Consider the following 16413-nt stretch of genomic DNA (forward strand, 5'->3'; position numbering starts at 1 on the left):
ATGGCCCCAGCTCCGCTGCACGGCGCCGCCCGACCCTCGGCTCCCTTCCCCGCCGGAAGCGGCGCCCCCTCCGCATCGACCTCACTTCCTACCGCCGCTTCCGCCTCCGGGCCGTGCCGGCTGCTGTCGCTGCCGCCGCCACCGCCGCTGCCGCTGCTGCTCGCGGGGCGCCCGACGGGCGGTGAGTGTGGCCGCGGCGGGACACGCGAGCGGGGCCGGCCCGCCCTCGCCCCTCCCCTCGGTGCCTGGGGAGGGGGCCGCCTCGGTGGCGGCGGCGCGCACGGGGGGCGGTTGTGAGGCGGGAAGGAGCCGCCTGAGGAGAAAGCGCGGGCTGAGCGGGGAGGGATGGATGGATGAATGGATGGATGAATGGATGGATGGATGAATGGGGCGCTGCCCCGAGCCGCAGCCTGCATGGGGTGCATGGGGTGCCGGGGGTCCCGCGGCGGAGGGAGCGCGGGAGCCGTTCTCCAGGGCCCGTTCCTGCCCCGCTGCCGTCCTCGGCGGCGCCCGGCGCGTCAGTAACGCGGCGTGTCGGAGCGAGCCGTTTCTTCCAGTTCACCGAACCCCGAACTCAAGTCTGTCTGTAGCGAGTTGTTGCACGATTTTCCACTCAGCTGAGCTGGAAAGGCAGGGCGGCTTGCGGGCTCGCGGCTCTGCGGTACGCACGGACCTCAGGTAGCGAGCAGGTGTGTCAGCAGCTGACTCGTGCAGACAAACAAAGCTTCAGGAGGTGCGAGAAATGCAGACGCCATAGCGCTTGTTATGGCACTGTAGGAACGGTGCTGCAACCCTGAGCAAGAGGCGGCAGTCGCTGATTTCCCGGACACAAACGCACTTACAGACGTTTCATACAGCGAAGCCATGCTCTGCTCCATTGCAGGCTTTGTATCTCACCCGTGTAGCACACATATGGCTGGGACAGAAGGTGCAGCCAGGGCAGAACTTTTTGTATGTTACCTTTGAAATTTGTGCGGTGACTTTTTACCAGTTAATTCACAGTATTGCGTATGGAAATAAGTGTTTTCTTCAACTGGCAGTAAAGAAATCAGTGCCTGAAAGCAAAGGCGGCGCGGACAATAGATCTTTTCTCCGTGCCCATTCGCAGCAGTGGGGCTTGTAGGCATACACAGGATCTTATTCTTATGCTGAATTATTAGGAATCTTGGACGGGGAAAGCTTGTGACCTTTAAAGAAACTGTTCCAAAGTTATCTTCGGCCACGTTCATTCTCAAGAATGCTGTACAGAGGCAAATCTTTCCAGCTTACCCAATACTCTTTAGAAAACAGTCGCAATATGGAGATTCAATAGTGTCTGATTGCACAAAGCGTGGGAGGAAAGGCTTTCAGATCAGTTAAAGCTCTGTGTCTGTACTGTAGCTTAAAAAAGCATTAGCAGGTTGCAGCCACAGCCCACCTGTGAGGGGAGGGAGGCAAGGAGGGGTGACCAGATTTACAACACCCCCCACTTGGTTTAAGGTGAAATGGCACTCAAGATCCAAACACAATCATCAATTTTACTACATAATCTTAAAAGTATTCACACTTGTAGAGTTCTAACTAGGCTTTTTTGCACAACATTATAAGGAATCAAAACAAGACTTGCATTACTTAAGAACTTTAAGATGGAAAAAAAAAGGAAAAAGTGGGTGGGGAGGAGGGTGAGAGAGTCAAAGAGGGAAAGAGAGGTCTGGGTTCTGGTGTTGGTGCAGCCAGCAGTGATCCTGTCTGTGGGAGTGCTTGTCCAGAAGACCCAAAGTTCCCCTGAGCTCCTTTTGGGCATTGTTTTATACCCGTTGGATTTGGATTTGTGGGCTTTGCCATCACAGCTCCGCGCAGTCAGGGGAGTTTTGGACAGAGCAAGGCCATCCTATCTTCACAGAGCTCCCTGCTCCAACCACGTTTTCAGCTGTTAGCCCGCTGTCATGGCAATGGTCTTATCTCGTGAGTCTCTGGGACAGCTCCAGGCATACCACAGATAAAGCATAACTTGGATGTTCTTGAGAATCTGACTGCTCTGTTCCCCCTGTGGAAGCTGCTGACAGTCAGATTTCTGCACAGGCAAGTCTTCAAGTGGCATTACAAGCACGACTCTGTAATTTTATGTGAAAATTATAATCTTCTGGTAAGTGGTGGGAAGGTCATTGCAGCACTCCCCACTAAAATGTGTCTGGCTAGGATCTGCACTAAGTATTGCACAGAGTCTTTCAGATGAAGCTTGATAAATCTAATGTCAAGGCTCAAGAAAGTCTTAAATTTATATAAATGATGAACACAGCTGTGTTTAAGGCTGAAAATACTGCAGGCTCTACAACCTGCAGTCAAAATACCTTTTGCTGTGCCACGAGCACTTTGGGTTTCAGTCTGCGCTGTGTTTTGTGCCCAGCTGGTATGAACTGGCATGTGCCAGCCAGGACCAGATGGGAGCACAGCCCGTAGCAGCTGCTGCATAACTCGTGGCACTGGCAGTTACGAATTTTAGCAGTGTGGTGCTCAGGTGCTGCTAAGCTCTAAAATGCCCCTTCCAAAACTGCCTCATGGGTTTCTAGTGCTGAGGGGGAAGCCTGTGCTGTACCACTGACAGAAGCTCTGAAGGCAGCAGGAGATCCCAGTCCCTTCATATGAGGATGGCTTTCAGGAAAGCTTCTTCAGTGCAGGGGGTAATTGATTAAGAATATTCAAATCTATGACGAATCTTTCCGTAATGTGTGTTTTGCATATATGATTAAGCAGCATTGGCTGAAAGCCTGATGACAGCACAGGGCTCTGGAATGCTTCCCTGTTGCCTGGGTAGTTTATTCATGCTAGATGACTTCCGTGAGCATAATCACTCCTTTTAAAGTCTTCCTGAACTTAGGAGCGTTGGTGTTATTGGGCAACCTGAAATTATACACGCCGCGGAGAGAAAGGTGGGTATGTCATCACTCAGCCTCTCCTTCTGGGGAAGCCAAAAGATTTTGCCCCAGCCCTAATTTCTACATAAAAGAAGTTGAGAATTGTCACTGTGCGCCATCATCAACAGGGAAGGAGCATCGTGATGGGCATGTCATTAATGCCATGATGCCTCTGGCTTGTTACACCTGAAGAGCAGTAGTGGAGGCTTGCTGACAGCGTGTGTACCTCAATGACTGGTGCTTACACTCAGAATCAGAAGCCATGATCAAAAGGCTTTGCCTTTTTCCTCCAAATGCCTCAGCCATGGTTTAGTCACAGTGAGGAGCCTGGGTGATGCAACCTAGTTTGCTAACTCAGCCAGGCAAACAAAAAGGCACCACTTGATCTTGTTCTTGAGACAGGGCTGCCACTGAAGAGCAGAAGGTTTCTGTGCCGCAGGGCCGTGAGAGTGGAGGTAAGAACCTTTCCTTTGCAGCCTCATTTCTGTTGTGGTATAAGAGCTAGGGGACAAGGAGCAAGCTGCTCGTAGCCTAACAAGTTCCATCTGACATCAGTCTCACCGAGGGCAGTGGGTCTCCTTTCAGGCTTGGAGTCTAGTACTGAATGAGAGAGACACTGATGGTGGATCACCTCAAAACTGTTGCAAAAGTCTGCTGAGAAATCTGGAAATCGTGGTTGCTTTTTCTGCAAAAGAAGATGAGAAGAGAGATTTGAAAAATCCAATTACTCTAAGAGCAAAAGGCTTGTTTGTCTAATTATTTATTTTTTCAGCCCTAAAAGCCAAGAAGCCATCAGTAAAACGCATCAGAGCTCTGCAGTCTCCATGAATTCTGTTTACAAGGACAGGGCAAATAACCTTTTCTTCTTAAGAATGGAAGCTCTTTGCCTGGTTTTTGCAAGGAACGTCTAAGCTTTGGGTGTTACTTTAATAAAAATAATTCCTGATCTTTTAATGAAATAGCTTCAACTTTGGGCGTTACTGTAATAAAAATAACTCCAAACTCCAAGATTAACAGAATTGTTAAAAAGAGTTCATTCTCAATGAGAAAAAAACAACAATCTGAATTTGGAATTTCTGAACCAAGCCCTTGAAAGCAATTTGTGGCAAAACTCCAGGAGAACAAAAAAAAACCCCAAAACCTCATTTATATAAAATAACGATATGCCTTTACTCTTAGTTGTAGCTATAATGCTTTGTAATGTGGTTATCCCCTTGCGGAGCCCTAGAAATGGGGTGTTTCAGGAGGACTGGGTTTAATTTTAGTCTAACAGTAACATGAATTGGAAATCCTCAAAGGGGCTGCTCAATTTAGGGATTTGCAGAAACTGGAGTCAGAGAAAATACCGTCCAATTGTACATGCCAATAAAACCTTAGCTCCCGAATCCACGAACGAATAGTTCACTTCGGTCTCCATCAGACTGTCAGACTTCCATGTGCTCTAAGTCGTTTTATGTAACCACAGTATGTGAAAGGCACACATGGATACATAGCTTGCCACAGAGAGAGACCACGGTTTGGATGAGATTATAGAAACATTTGTCTTTATTATAGCAGAAGAGAAAGTATTTTGAAAAGACCTGGCCAGCAGGAGGGCTGTATCGCTTTCCAAAATATCCTCCGGCTCATCCTGAGAACGTAGCTGGTAACACGCTCTTGACTGACGGCGTAGGGTGTGAAGCATAAATTCCTGAGCAGGAAAGATGTATGTTGGTTGTGCAATGGGAGACTCCATGTGATCTCGTTATTTATGGCACTTCTCTCAGATGTCTTTCTGTGAACAGAGCAGCTGCTGTGAACTTAACCTGGCACGGCGTACTGGGTATGTTTGAGCTCCCCTATTTTACCATTGCTCAGGTTGCGCTGCGCTCCCATGAGCGGTATCAGAAACAGCTTGTATGGCACTCGTTGTAAAAACAGGACATTTTGAGGAGCCCTTCTACCGACCAATGGAATTTTGGAAGGAAAAAAGTGAGACATTTCTGTTCCATAGTTTCAGCTGGTGGATGTCAGGGAGCAGTACTATCAGGCATCCCATTTCCTTATACTGCAGTATTAAAGAAAAGGTGGGCAGGAGGGTGCCTTGCTTCTTTGCGCAGAGAAAGATAGGAGGATGGAGGCGGAGGCCCAGGCTTTGCCAGCCTCATCTCTTTTCTTTGTGACCATCTCATTAAATGACTGCGGCCATTGTTTGTGGGGACTTTCCCTTCCTATTGTCTTGCATTTGGTATGTGACAGCACCATTGCTAAATAGATCCAAATCTACAGTCAGATAAGGCGTGGAATTACTCATGTTCTTTGCACAACTAAATAACTGAGTTCACATGATCTGTGAGTGGCCAGCAGATTTTTTTCTTAGGCAAAGTATGTACTGCTTGTATTACAAATTTATTTAAAGCTATTTTTAGCTCAACAGATTGAGTATTCCAGCAGCCAAAAATACCTTTGTTGAGTCCATTAAAAGATTTCCTTATCCAAACCGTGTTTTTGAATGTGACAAATGGAAAGTATCGCATCTTTTTCATTTGAAATTCAGTAATGATTCAAAAGCGGTAGAAGTATTGCAGCTAAGGTGTCCCGGATTGCTTATGCCACTGTTGATGGGAGAACTGTTCTCTGTCATTATTGCCTTCCCTAGGCAGAGGGGGAAATGCTCTGTGCCTGAGTTAGTAGCCACATGGGAGGAGCCTCAAGAAATCAGTTGTGGAAGAAAAGTCTGGATCAAGGTGCTCCCTGAGAACGAGTGGGTGGCCTACTCCTCCCAGGTTAAAGTCTGGAAACAGATATAGGCCATCTGGCAAATGAGAATGTCCCCACAGACCCTGTATATCAGATCAGGCATTCCCATAGCTCCCATGGGGGAACCCACTTGCCCTACAAAGTCAGAAAACTTCTTACAGTATCTCCAGTGAGAGTTGGGGAGCAGCCAGTGGGCGTATATGAGAAGGGTCAGTAAAAATGAGTAGGGGGACCTACTGGTAACTTTTTCCTGTAGTCATTTTAAGACTCTGGTCACTTTCTGGTAAACACAGAGGCTCAAATGTCTGCTTTAAATGCTGATACTGCAGGCCAGAGGGATTGTCCATGCTGGTGAGATCTCACCTGGAGTACTGTGTGTGGGTGTAGAGTCCTCTGTACAGGAGTGACACGGACCCATTGGAGTGTGCCCAGAGGAGGGCTGCAGAAACAGTCCAAGGGATGGAACACCTCTCCTGGGTGTTGGCTATTCCAGCCTCATCTCTTTTCTTTGGAAAAGAAAGGATAAAGGAAAGAAAGTATTAAGATCAGTAGTATGGAGCAGAGTCCCTAATGCTGCTATGCAACTATAAAACATCATGGGGAGGTAATTGAGGAGCGTATGCTGATTGGAGTGAATAAAATAACAGGTCTTACATATGGTAGAACCAAATAGAGGCAAAAGCTGCATGGGATTGTATTATTCAGTGAGCTGACAGTTGGTAAAGTGGTGCCAGTTGTGTTAGCACTGTTTTCATCATTAAAGAGCTCCATCTGTTTATGGACTTTATGTTAAGGCTGGGGCAGTTGTCTCTTGACTGGTTCCATGCCTGAAGATCTCACAAAAAAGGATGAAATGTTGTAATTTTCTTTTTGCTTGAGGCCAAGAATTGTTCTCTTGACATAATTTACCAGCTCTAAACCCATAATCAAAGCACACATGGTAGAACAGTGCTAGCTATGTGGCTTTTCTCAAAGATGCTGTAACAATTCTTTGATCTCTTTGAAGGTCCGTGAGGTATTCCAGCGAGGTATCACCCAGACTGGCTCTTTCTCTCCTAAGGACTCTGGGGTTAAAATCTGTTGGCCTGTAGTCCCAAGTTTTGGCTCCAGGAGCTGCAAGAGGAAGACTTGTTTTGTGGAGTAGAGAGGATCCAAAACCCAGAAGGTTGTTTTAGTGTTCTCCCTTCCCTGGCTGCTGTTTATGTAGTTCTATTTATTTATTTATTTATTTAGTCACCAAACTTCTGTTGATTTAAGGTGTGGCCTTATACCTTGATGTCTTCTGCAAGTGTTGTGTTAGAAATGGCAGTGGCTGGTTGCACTGGAGCCTTTTAGCTACAACTTAGCATAATAGTTTTGATGAGTATGTCATCAGCTTATCTGTAAGCAGCAGCAAAGGGTGAAGTTACTGCACAGAGGAACCCGCGGCCCACAGGGACACTGTTCAAGAGCACACTGGGCTGGGCTGAGCTCAGCTGGACACCGTTCTTTTTTCAGGCATGGAGATGGGAGGGGAGCTCTTTGCTCAGAGGGAGAGGTTCCTGTATGACCTTGAAAAGCCGAGAGTGTTGTGCTGCTTCTTTGTTCTTTTAGAAGTAAATTTCTCAGAATCTCGAGGGAGTTTGAAGAACGCGGTACCGAGCAAAGCGGTTTGTTTCTAAGAGTGGTGGATTTTACATGGAAAAGACCAGAAAAGTGAGTCTGTAAGATCTGGAATTGGGTCTGAAATTTTGATGGAGCCGCCAGCTTCTAGCAGATCCCAGAAACTGGTTGTAGAAATATTGCTGGCTAACTAGTAGAGTTGCTAAATTATGGCTTTAAAGGCCCTCAGATCATGTTCCTGCTCTGTACCAGAAAGCAGTGTGGCATGGTAGCTTATGGTACAAGCCAGCTGGAGCCAGAGGAAGGGGAAGAGGTGGTTAATAGTTCCCACAGTGCAAGAACAAAGGGACGTTAAATGAAATAGAAAATAAGTACATTTGAAACCTCATATAATTATGCCACATGATATTACCGAGGCCAAAAGTTTAGTCAGATTCCAAGCAGACCTGGACGTTTATATATATATATAATGATAATATCCAGAGTTGCAGCAAATAAGATTAAAAATAAATTAGGGATATAAACCTTCATGCTAATTGATGAGGTCAGGAAGGAATTTCCCCTTTGGGTGAATCACATCATTGTTCACTCTGCGAGCTGCTCCACCTTCTGAAGCATCTGGTCCCGATCAGGATAGGCAGAACTCAGGCAGATGGACCAGAAATGTGACCTGTTGTGGCAGTCTGCAGTGCGCCCACCCTGGGCAGGGCTGTTTTGGAAAGGATTGAGAGGCTTTTTTTTGTTGTTTTTTTATAAGAAACTCCTGGGGTCACCTGTACTGCTGTATACATCTGCTTGTCCGTGGTGAAAGGTCACAAGTACTGACCATGTGCCTTTATGAAAGCGCGAGCACTATCTGACAACGTCAGCCAGTGTACAGGTGGGAGCTGCAATGCTGAGCATGAGACACTGCTGTGTTGCCCTGTGGATAAAAGTAGCTCTGTGAGCAGCTCAGCTGGTAAAGGTGAGTTCCTGCAGCTCCCCAGTTTTGTTAGCACTGCAGTAGCTGAAGCACATTTCTTTCCATTGCAGCAGGACGGTGTCTGAGCAGCCGAGCACCGTGTTGTGGTTTGTGAGTGTGTGAGGGAAAACACAGCGTCTGCCCATGTTTGTGGAGCAGCTCATCATTCGGGGGCTGCACCGCTTGTTTTCTTTGCAAGTCTGTTGTTGGAGGGAGCATCTGTGAAATCCCTGTCCTTTTCCATCAGATGGGGTTGCAGTGCCTGTGTCTCTGCATCAGGCAGTCGGCACAGTTATGTAAGTGCTGTTTCCTGGGGAAATGAGGGAAAACACCAGTCCTAAAAGCAAGTATTGGAATATATTTCCCCTTAAAGAAATCAAGTACATGAACTGCATCTTTGAGGCGCATGTGCCTTTAAAGCAAGCGCTGTCTAATCTAAAGATGTTCCCCAAGGTATAAGGAGAAAGCTTCCTTGCCAAAGCACGGTAATTGAGTTAACAGCCCATGAGGTTTCTGTGTTTTGTTATTGAGCTACAAAATTCTGCTGGTGTTGGCTGCTGTAAAGATCAAAGTTAGAAGGCACAGCCTGCCACCAAGTTGTCTCCTCAAAAGAAAAGCGGAAAATGTCTCAGTTGTTTGAGGCGTTCAGGTGACAGCCGGCATTGGATCTTTTTGACATCAGGTTCAGCTGCAAATATGAATCATGTTCTGCAGTTCTCTGTGGGAATCTACAGAGAGGAGTGCGGATGTCTTGTAATCGCTACTGTGCATATGCTGAGTGTAGACATCTGATTAATGAGTGAGGATGTTGTTAATAATTGAATTAATTGTTGCCAGATCATTTCTGGCTCTCAGAAGTAACGTGGAGTTACAGTGATTACAAAACAGTGAAACTGCAGTTTCTGTATCTGGCGTTCAGTGATCCTCACCATAAAAGACAGAGGGAGGATCACGGCAGCATACAGTAATTGGATGGTTATCTGGGCATGTTCTCAGTGTCTCACTGATGGGGCACATGGGGCCGCCTCTGCTTTTAAACTAAGCTCCTGAAACCCATGCTAGTTGGATTCCTTGAGTTTCTGACCAGCAGCCATAACGACTGAGGCACGGGCTTCGGAACTGTTTGCCTTGTAAGCACTTTAGAAGGAAAGGACTTTATCAAGAGTTCAGAAATAGGCAAATGTATATTTTTCTTTGACATGTAATCCCTGCGGAGCAGATACGCTTCTGCCCAGTTACTTATTGGTTATCATTCCTACAATATCCAGAGCATTGACAGAGGGTTTCTTTGTCCAAGGCAAAGTTATCTTCTCTACTGCAGTGTGCAAGTCCAAAGCTAAACCTTTTGGTGCTGCTCAAGATGCTGTCTGTAAAGCTGTCCCTCCTTGCTAGCTGAAGAGAACCAACCCCACTGTGGCTTTACAACATTAGCATTGCTGATGAAGGGCAGTGCTGTCTTTCCTAGCAAAGTGCACCAGGTGTATGGGGTATCAGCTGCTGCCAACGGCTTCTGTAGAAGGAAGGAGGGTTCCAAACAGGAGATGGAGTTCTGAACGTTTGAGATAGGAACTGTAAGAAGTGGGCACTGCTCTGCCTCTGCTTGGAGGAAATTTGGGTGCTCTTGTTTTTTTTAAATACAGCCTTAACCCTAACGCGCAGAGATAAAATTGCTTTTGTGCTTTGGTCTGCTGGCTTGCAGGCTGCCTTTGGTGACTGTTCTTCCCTCCTGACCCCCTTGGTCAGCATTTGGTGAGGTCACAGGGCAGGCTGAGGGCTTGGGTGGCCTATTCAGGCATGAGGTGACTGCGTCACCGTGTTGACTTTGATCATCTAATCCTGCTGCCTTTGTGCTGTTGGCTCTGGGCTCATCCGGTCCCAGGCTGTAGGTGACTGAAAGCCCACTGAATGAAGTACATGGGGTAACAGCCAGGCAAGTCCCCTCCACCCCACCCCAAAGCTTGACAGTATTGTTCTGGGGACAATTATACGTTGGAAGTGACTGAGGCCTTACCGAGACCTTTGTCACTGTTAGTAGCAGTGCTCCACTAGCTGAGAAGCATGTTAAAAAGAAACAACCAACACTGGTTTGTCAGGGTTGGCACCTGAGGAGGTTTCCCATCGCATGTAAGACTGGCACAGGATTTCTTCTGCTCATCGTGACAGGAGCAGAGACGTGGATGATGAGGTGTCACTGGTTATGCCGACTGTGGCACTGGGCGCTTACACACCTGGTTTGGTGATACTTTAGAAAAAAGAACTCTATTTCCTAAAAGGAACTTGAATGAAAGTTGTGATTTTATTAAAGACACAGAGGCATATTATTATTCATCTTTCCTTGCTTCATCCCTGTGATGTTTCCTGTTTTGCTTCTTGAGATACAGGTGTCATGATGAGGAGCTTCTCAGAAACAGAAGTGGATGATGATGAGTGGAGATGAAGAAATCATACATTTAAGAAGTTGGCTCGAGTTTCCGTTACAGGCATGGAAAGTTTCTGAGACCAAGCCATGCGAGAAGAACATGAGTAAAGAAGAGGGAGATGTAGACCCAGACTTTCTAGAAGGGATTGCAGGATTGAGAGGACGCTGCACAAACATCACGTAGTTTGCTTGCTTATTCATTCACCTGCACCCCTGGATTGTAATACCTTGCTTGCTTATCTGCTTGGAAGTTGAAAAATCCCCTCACATCTGTGTCTTTAATATAATCATGGCTTCAAGCTTGTTTTAGGAAGAGCATAACTTACATCGCTGTGGTTTTATCTGTGGATTAGATGGCTGCCACCTTTGTACTTTAAATCAATTTCATTTTTCTGTCAAAACATATGTTGAACAGGGAGATGATCAGATGTAGCAGTTACAGAACAGCAGATTGAGGGTCTTGCCTGCGTTTAATAAACAGCCTTTGCCACGACAGGTGCTTATGTCAAAGCAAAAAAAAGAGTACTGTCAGTGCCCTCTGATTTGAGTAACCTATCCATAGACAGATGTGGCAATCAAATATTAATCGGTTCAGTCTCTTTATTTGGCTGTTGCTCCCAAAAACATTCCAGATAGATGAGACATTTTGTCAGAGTTGTGGGGCGTTCAGTGCAGATTTCTTACAGCTGAGGTGACAGAGCTGTTTACAGAGGTAGTTACTCGAACATCTTGGCCGGTACTGGAATTACCTCCAAGGAAATACTAGCCGTGCTGTTCGGCATGTTGTTGTAAGAGTGATCCAAAGTCATTAAGATTTTAACATTTATGTATTGAAACTTTTAACATTAAATACAACCTTCGATATTGAGCAGTGTTGCTGGTAGAGGCATCCTTGCTTTTAATATGAAGACTTATCTGGCCTTTTATCCTTTATAAGAGGCTATGGTTATTTTTGCACGCTGGCTGAATATTTGGCCTTTAAGAGTATACAATTACTTGGAAGAGTAAAAGCAGTTGCTAAAGGACTGTTTTTCTAATGAAAATAGTTTGAAATCATATAATTTTAGTTGCTTCAGAATGGATGTGATTAGTGTGTTGGAAACAGTTTCACAGTGGATATAAAGGGAACAGTTGAGAGACAGTGGCTGAGAATGTGTCCAGCTATTTTTACAGCTAACTGTTGAATTGTAACGCTGGGTTCTTTTTTCAGTCTCTTTCCTTAGATATTCCCATAACACTGAACAGCTGAATTATACCCAGACCAAAAAAAGCTATTTGCACTCCGTAATATATTTCAAAATAGGTGTTATTGTACTAATTGATAAGTAAATCACAATGACTGTGAGAAAATCCTGGCCTATTTTATTACTTTGATAGAAAATTTAATATGGGATAGTATTGTCTGTATAATATTAAAATGTTTTCATGGATTTTTAGCTGCTGAAACTGAAATCAATAAACTTCAGTGTCTGTTGCTGCAAGCAAACAAGCGAACCTGAACATTTCTCTTTTCTTCGTATCACCTCTCACTCTGTGCAGCTGGTGTTTCCCCAGCGTTGCTCCTTACCTGGTGTACGTCTTGCTGTGTCCAGCCGGGAGGCACTCAGCCGGGAGGGCTTGCTTGGTGGACAGCTGTGCCTCTGAGTTTGTGCCATGAAATTCTCAACGTTTTCTGAGTAAGTCCTTGTGAACCGCAGGCAGCATCAAAGCCCAGGATTGGTAGATGAGCTGATGGGACTGCTTTAACCTGTAAAAATGTTCAAAGCGTTTGTCAGCGACTGAGAATTATGTTTGAAGTAGATACATAATAGCTTTCTGCATACCTGAATTTCACGTTAGTGACACCAACATCTTCCTAAATTGAATGTACACGACTCAAAAGTGTGGCCTACATTCTGGATTGCTTTGGAGAATGGAAAATGGTTCTTTTTCTCAGTTGAGAAACTGTAAAACTGGAAAAGATGATGTTTATGTTGAAACCCTCCTTGGTCAGATTTGAAGGAAAAAGAAACCTGTAATACAATTTAAAAGTAATTTGTTTAGCTACTTGTATTACAACAAGTGATTGAAAGTAGTTCACATCAACAGAATTTTTAAAGAAGACAGAAACTGAACTGCAGGAAGGAATTGGCTAAACACTCAGAGAAAGCGTTGATTGAAATATTAAGCCCATTTTGGGAGTAATGTATTCCACAGTTTCAGAGCAACTGCTTTTTTTTGCATCATTGTGTTCATCAGATTCACTTCAATGCGTAGTTAATTCCAGGCTGAGGAGCTGACTGACAGTTGTAAGAATGGCATAATTAATTTTCCCTTTTTAATTTCTGTGTAGAACAGATATGAAAGGAAATGCCTTCTGTGGCTGCTGAAGATCTCAGTGACCAGAAACAACCAGTTGTTTATTAATCATAGATTATTTGTTTAGTGAATTTTTTTTAGTGTTTTTAATATCTTTTTTTGTTGTTGTTGTTGTTTTTTGCTGATCCTCATTCATTTTGAAGAGCGTCAGAGCACTGGAACAGGTAGCCCTAATTGGCTGCGGGGTATTTGGAGATACTCAAAACCAATCTGGACATCTACCTGTGTGAGCTACTGTAGGGAACCTGCATTAGCAGGGAGAATGGCTCCTGAGGACCTCCTTCACTTGATGTTGTCATACCTGGCTGCTGTAGACTTCTTTTTATTTCTTCTTTGTATTCTTTTTTCCCTCGAACAGGGCTGTGCTGAGGTGCAAATTCCTCGTGTTGGGCAGATTAAGGGAAGTCCCTGTCCAAGCTGTAGTGGGCACAGCAGAGCCCCAGAGCAGCTATGTCTGATTTTTGCCCTTCTCCAGAAAGGCAGGAGGACAGGAAGGTTTCTTTTGGGATACCCTTTGCTATTACTGACCTCTCAGCTACATCCATGTTGCCCTTCCTCCTCTAGGCAACCATGGAGCTGCTGTAATGCATCGTTATCACCATCACAGCTTAGCTATAAACACCTTTTTAAGAGGATGAGGCATACCAGTCACTGGCACTGTTTGCTGGTGCCATGTACTCAAGGAAATATCTTCTGCAACCTTAATGACTTTCTCTTCTCTTTATATCTTGTTTGTCAGCAAGCAGAGAAATTTTAGCTGTTTGAGCTCTTGCTGCAGGCAAATGCTCTGGTCAGTTCACCGGAGGCAACGCGTGTCCCATTGTCCTGCCTGTGCCTTTAGGACCACTCCGTGTGCTCCACCAAGATATGGGCTCTAAACTGCCACAGCAGAAACACTGATGTTACCAGGGCTTGCTTGCAGGTTAGAAGAACCCCAGATAAAACATGGAGTCATCTCTCCATCAGCAGTCATTCACCTGAGGGAGTGTTCTTGATAACAAGGTCCGTGACCAACTCCCTGTATTAATCTTATTTGTATGTCAACTTTTCCTAAGGTTCTCAGCACTTGGTCTAGCACCAGAGAAGCACTGAGGTGGAGGCTGACCCTTTGTGGAGAGTAAAGCCTGGCTTCGCTTGACCTACTTCACAGCACTGCATGCCCTTAGTAAGTCCCTTCTGCAGGTGTTTGCCAAGCCATGCACCCAGTCGTGGGACATTCTTTGGCATGTCACACTGGCACTGATTTAGTTACCAGCCAGCGTGACAGGTCTGTCAGCCACCTGTTTGCTCCAGCAGCACCAACAGCCTACAGTGAAGCAGCCCATGTGTTAACTCTTTCTTATAGCTGGACCGCATGGATCTTGTCTCTTCACTGTGGTGGGAGGTAGAAGTGGACCACTACATGGACTCTGAAGAACAGAGATCAGCAGCTATTGATCTTTGAGGCTGTTGGCAGGTGCTGTTCTTCATATGGTCAGCATGTACTAGACTGCCAAGAGGGAGCTCTCTCTGGTGACCTGTCTGCAGACAGTATTAAACTCCATGTATGTCATCACCAGGCTCCTAGGCGTCATAGCTGGCTATTCCAATGGCATGTTCCAATGTGGCCTACAGCCACAGCTTTCAGTGGCTGCATTAATGTTGCCACCTTTATAACTTCATCACTGGTGCTTTCCTCCTTTTAGCAGTGCACTAGCTCACTTCAGCAGCATCCAATCTTCTGTCACGGTGGACATGCTGGTTTTGGAGGATGCCAGTGCAGGCCAGTCAGGATGGTTGGATGTGCTGATAACTGCTTACTCATTGCGCCTCCCTCTTCAGAGAGATGGGCACTGGTGTCAGCCGCAGAGTTCTGTCATAGCTCAGTGGGAGAAGACATCACACCGGTCAAACAAAATGAGAATGGCAGTTAATCTGGGGCTTGAGGTGTCATATTTTCTTTATCTGAAAATTGCCATTATTGAATTCTGACAACATCATTCTGGCTTTTTACCAAAGGAATTTGTGAAACGTTGAATTTCCTAATTGCCTTTAACGTTTTACAGGCAATTTTTTGTGTTCTACTTGTAGTTAATATAGGTTGGTTAGTACTTTGGAATAATGCTACTTGCATTGTCAGCAGCAGCCAGGGTTTTTAGAAGTGCGTTGTCCATGCTGGTTGCTTACTTTAGGGGTGGGGCTGGGGAGGGGAGATAGTTGATAAAGCCCCAGGAGATGCAGGGCAGCGGTTCTCCCATTCCTTTGAACTTAATATGAATGTTGTAAGCCCAGCCTCGGTGAATCAGCCAGAGTTGGGGTGATACAAGTCCAGTTGTTTCCTGGCATTAACTGGAGCAGTGCTCGAATCAGAGTTGACCAAAGCCTTGATTCTCCAGAATGGTTTTGCTGCCTTTGAAGTCCTGCTGGCTCAGCATGGGCTTGTTCTGTGACGGGCTGGAGTCAGCCTCACTCTTCCAGCCTCTGTAGTCCTCCAGGCCAGGCTTGGCCTCCAGCAGTTCCAGCTGTGGCTTCCTCCTTTCCATTTTCCCAGGGCTTACTTGCTCAAAAGATGATGGGTGGCTTCAAGTGGAGTCACACTGCGGTACGGCAGCTCTCCCTGCATGTTAATGTAAGTACAGCAAGTTCACCTTGGCCATTGGGAATGGAAGTCTCCTCATTGGGATGGCCTGTTCACCCTGGGAGACCAAGGGCTTGCTGGAAAAAACCTTTCACATGGCAATGCGATGGAATTTGGAGTTGATAAAAAAAGCCCATCCCAGTTTATTGCTTTCTCAGAGCAAAAAGGGTGATCCATGCCTGAATGTCCAGCAGCTTTTTAATTTTTACATCTGTGACATGAGGCTTTACAGACAGTCTGTTTTCCTCACACTGAAACACAGATACATCTCTTTCTGTTTGAAGAGTGTCCTGATGGATTATAGAATATGTTGGAGCTTGCCACCCAAAATGCAGCAGTGAGTACACAGATGTTGATCAGAGCAGGCTCATTCCAGCTCAAGCAGTGTTTGTGGCTTTGCTCAGGGGTGTCTCCAGGTCTGGCATCTGCAGAGGAGAAATTCAGAGCCATCCATCCACCTTCATCTCTCCTTTATGCCCATTCGTTTTCTCGTTGTCATTTGGAGGTGGGGGTTCCCTGTAGGAGCAGGAGCACAAACACATGGAAATCAAAAGCGCTGAGTTCCAACTGCATGTGGCTCCCAGTTTTAGAGTATCTATAGGCATGCCGTAGTCCAAACATTGGTCAGTACTTTATTTAAGACGTCAGAGTGCTACTGGATCAACGTCGTTCAGCTTTTGGATGTTTTTATTGCATTGCCTTTTCTGACTAAACACAGCTTGCAGGTATTCAGGTTCCAAATCCTACAGTTTTTCATGTTAGAAAATGACAGCCAACCCCCATTATTTTCTTCTCAAACTGTATGCATTTTAAAATACCTCTA

General features: G+C 45.6%; 1 protein-coding gene across 8 annotated transcripts in view; it reads left to right on the forward strand.

Moving 5' to 3' along the window:
- The first annotated feature begins 108 nt into the window (after positions 1-108).
- Positions 109-16413, forward strand: part of SLC20A2 (solute carrier family 20 member 2) — a 55320-nt gene continuing 39015 nt past the window's right edge. For 5 of the 8 annotated variants that reach the window (XR_014945776.1, XM_085546562.1, XM_085546568.1 and 2 more), the window contains exon 1: positions 109-181. The gene's annotated coding sequence lies outside the window, so the exon portion shown is untranslated. Of the gene's footprint in view, positions 182-10577; positions 12292-16413 lie in introns of those variants that run through there. The other 3 variants (XM_085546563.1, XM_085546567.1, XM_085546561.1) reach the window with 2 other exon arrangements.

This window comes from Coturnix japonica, chromosome 4 (assembly GCF_054131305.1).
Source record: "Coturnix japonica strain WE chromosome 4, WE-NBRP24, whole genome shotgun sequence".
Taxonomy (NCBI): domain Eukaryota; kingdom Metazoa; phylum Chordata; class Aves; order Galliformes; family Phasianidae; genus Coturnix; species Coturnix japonica.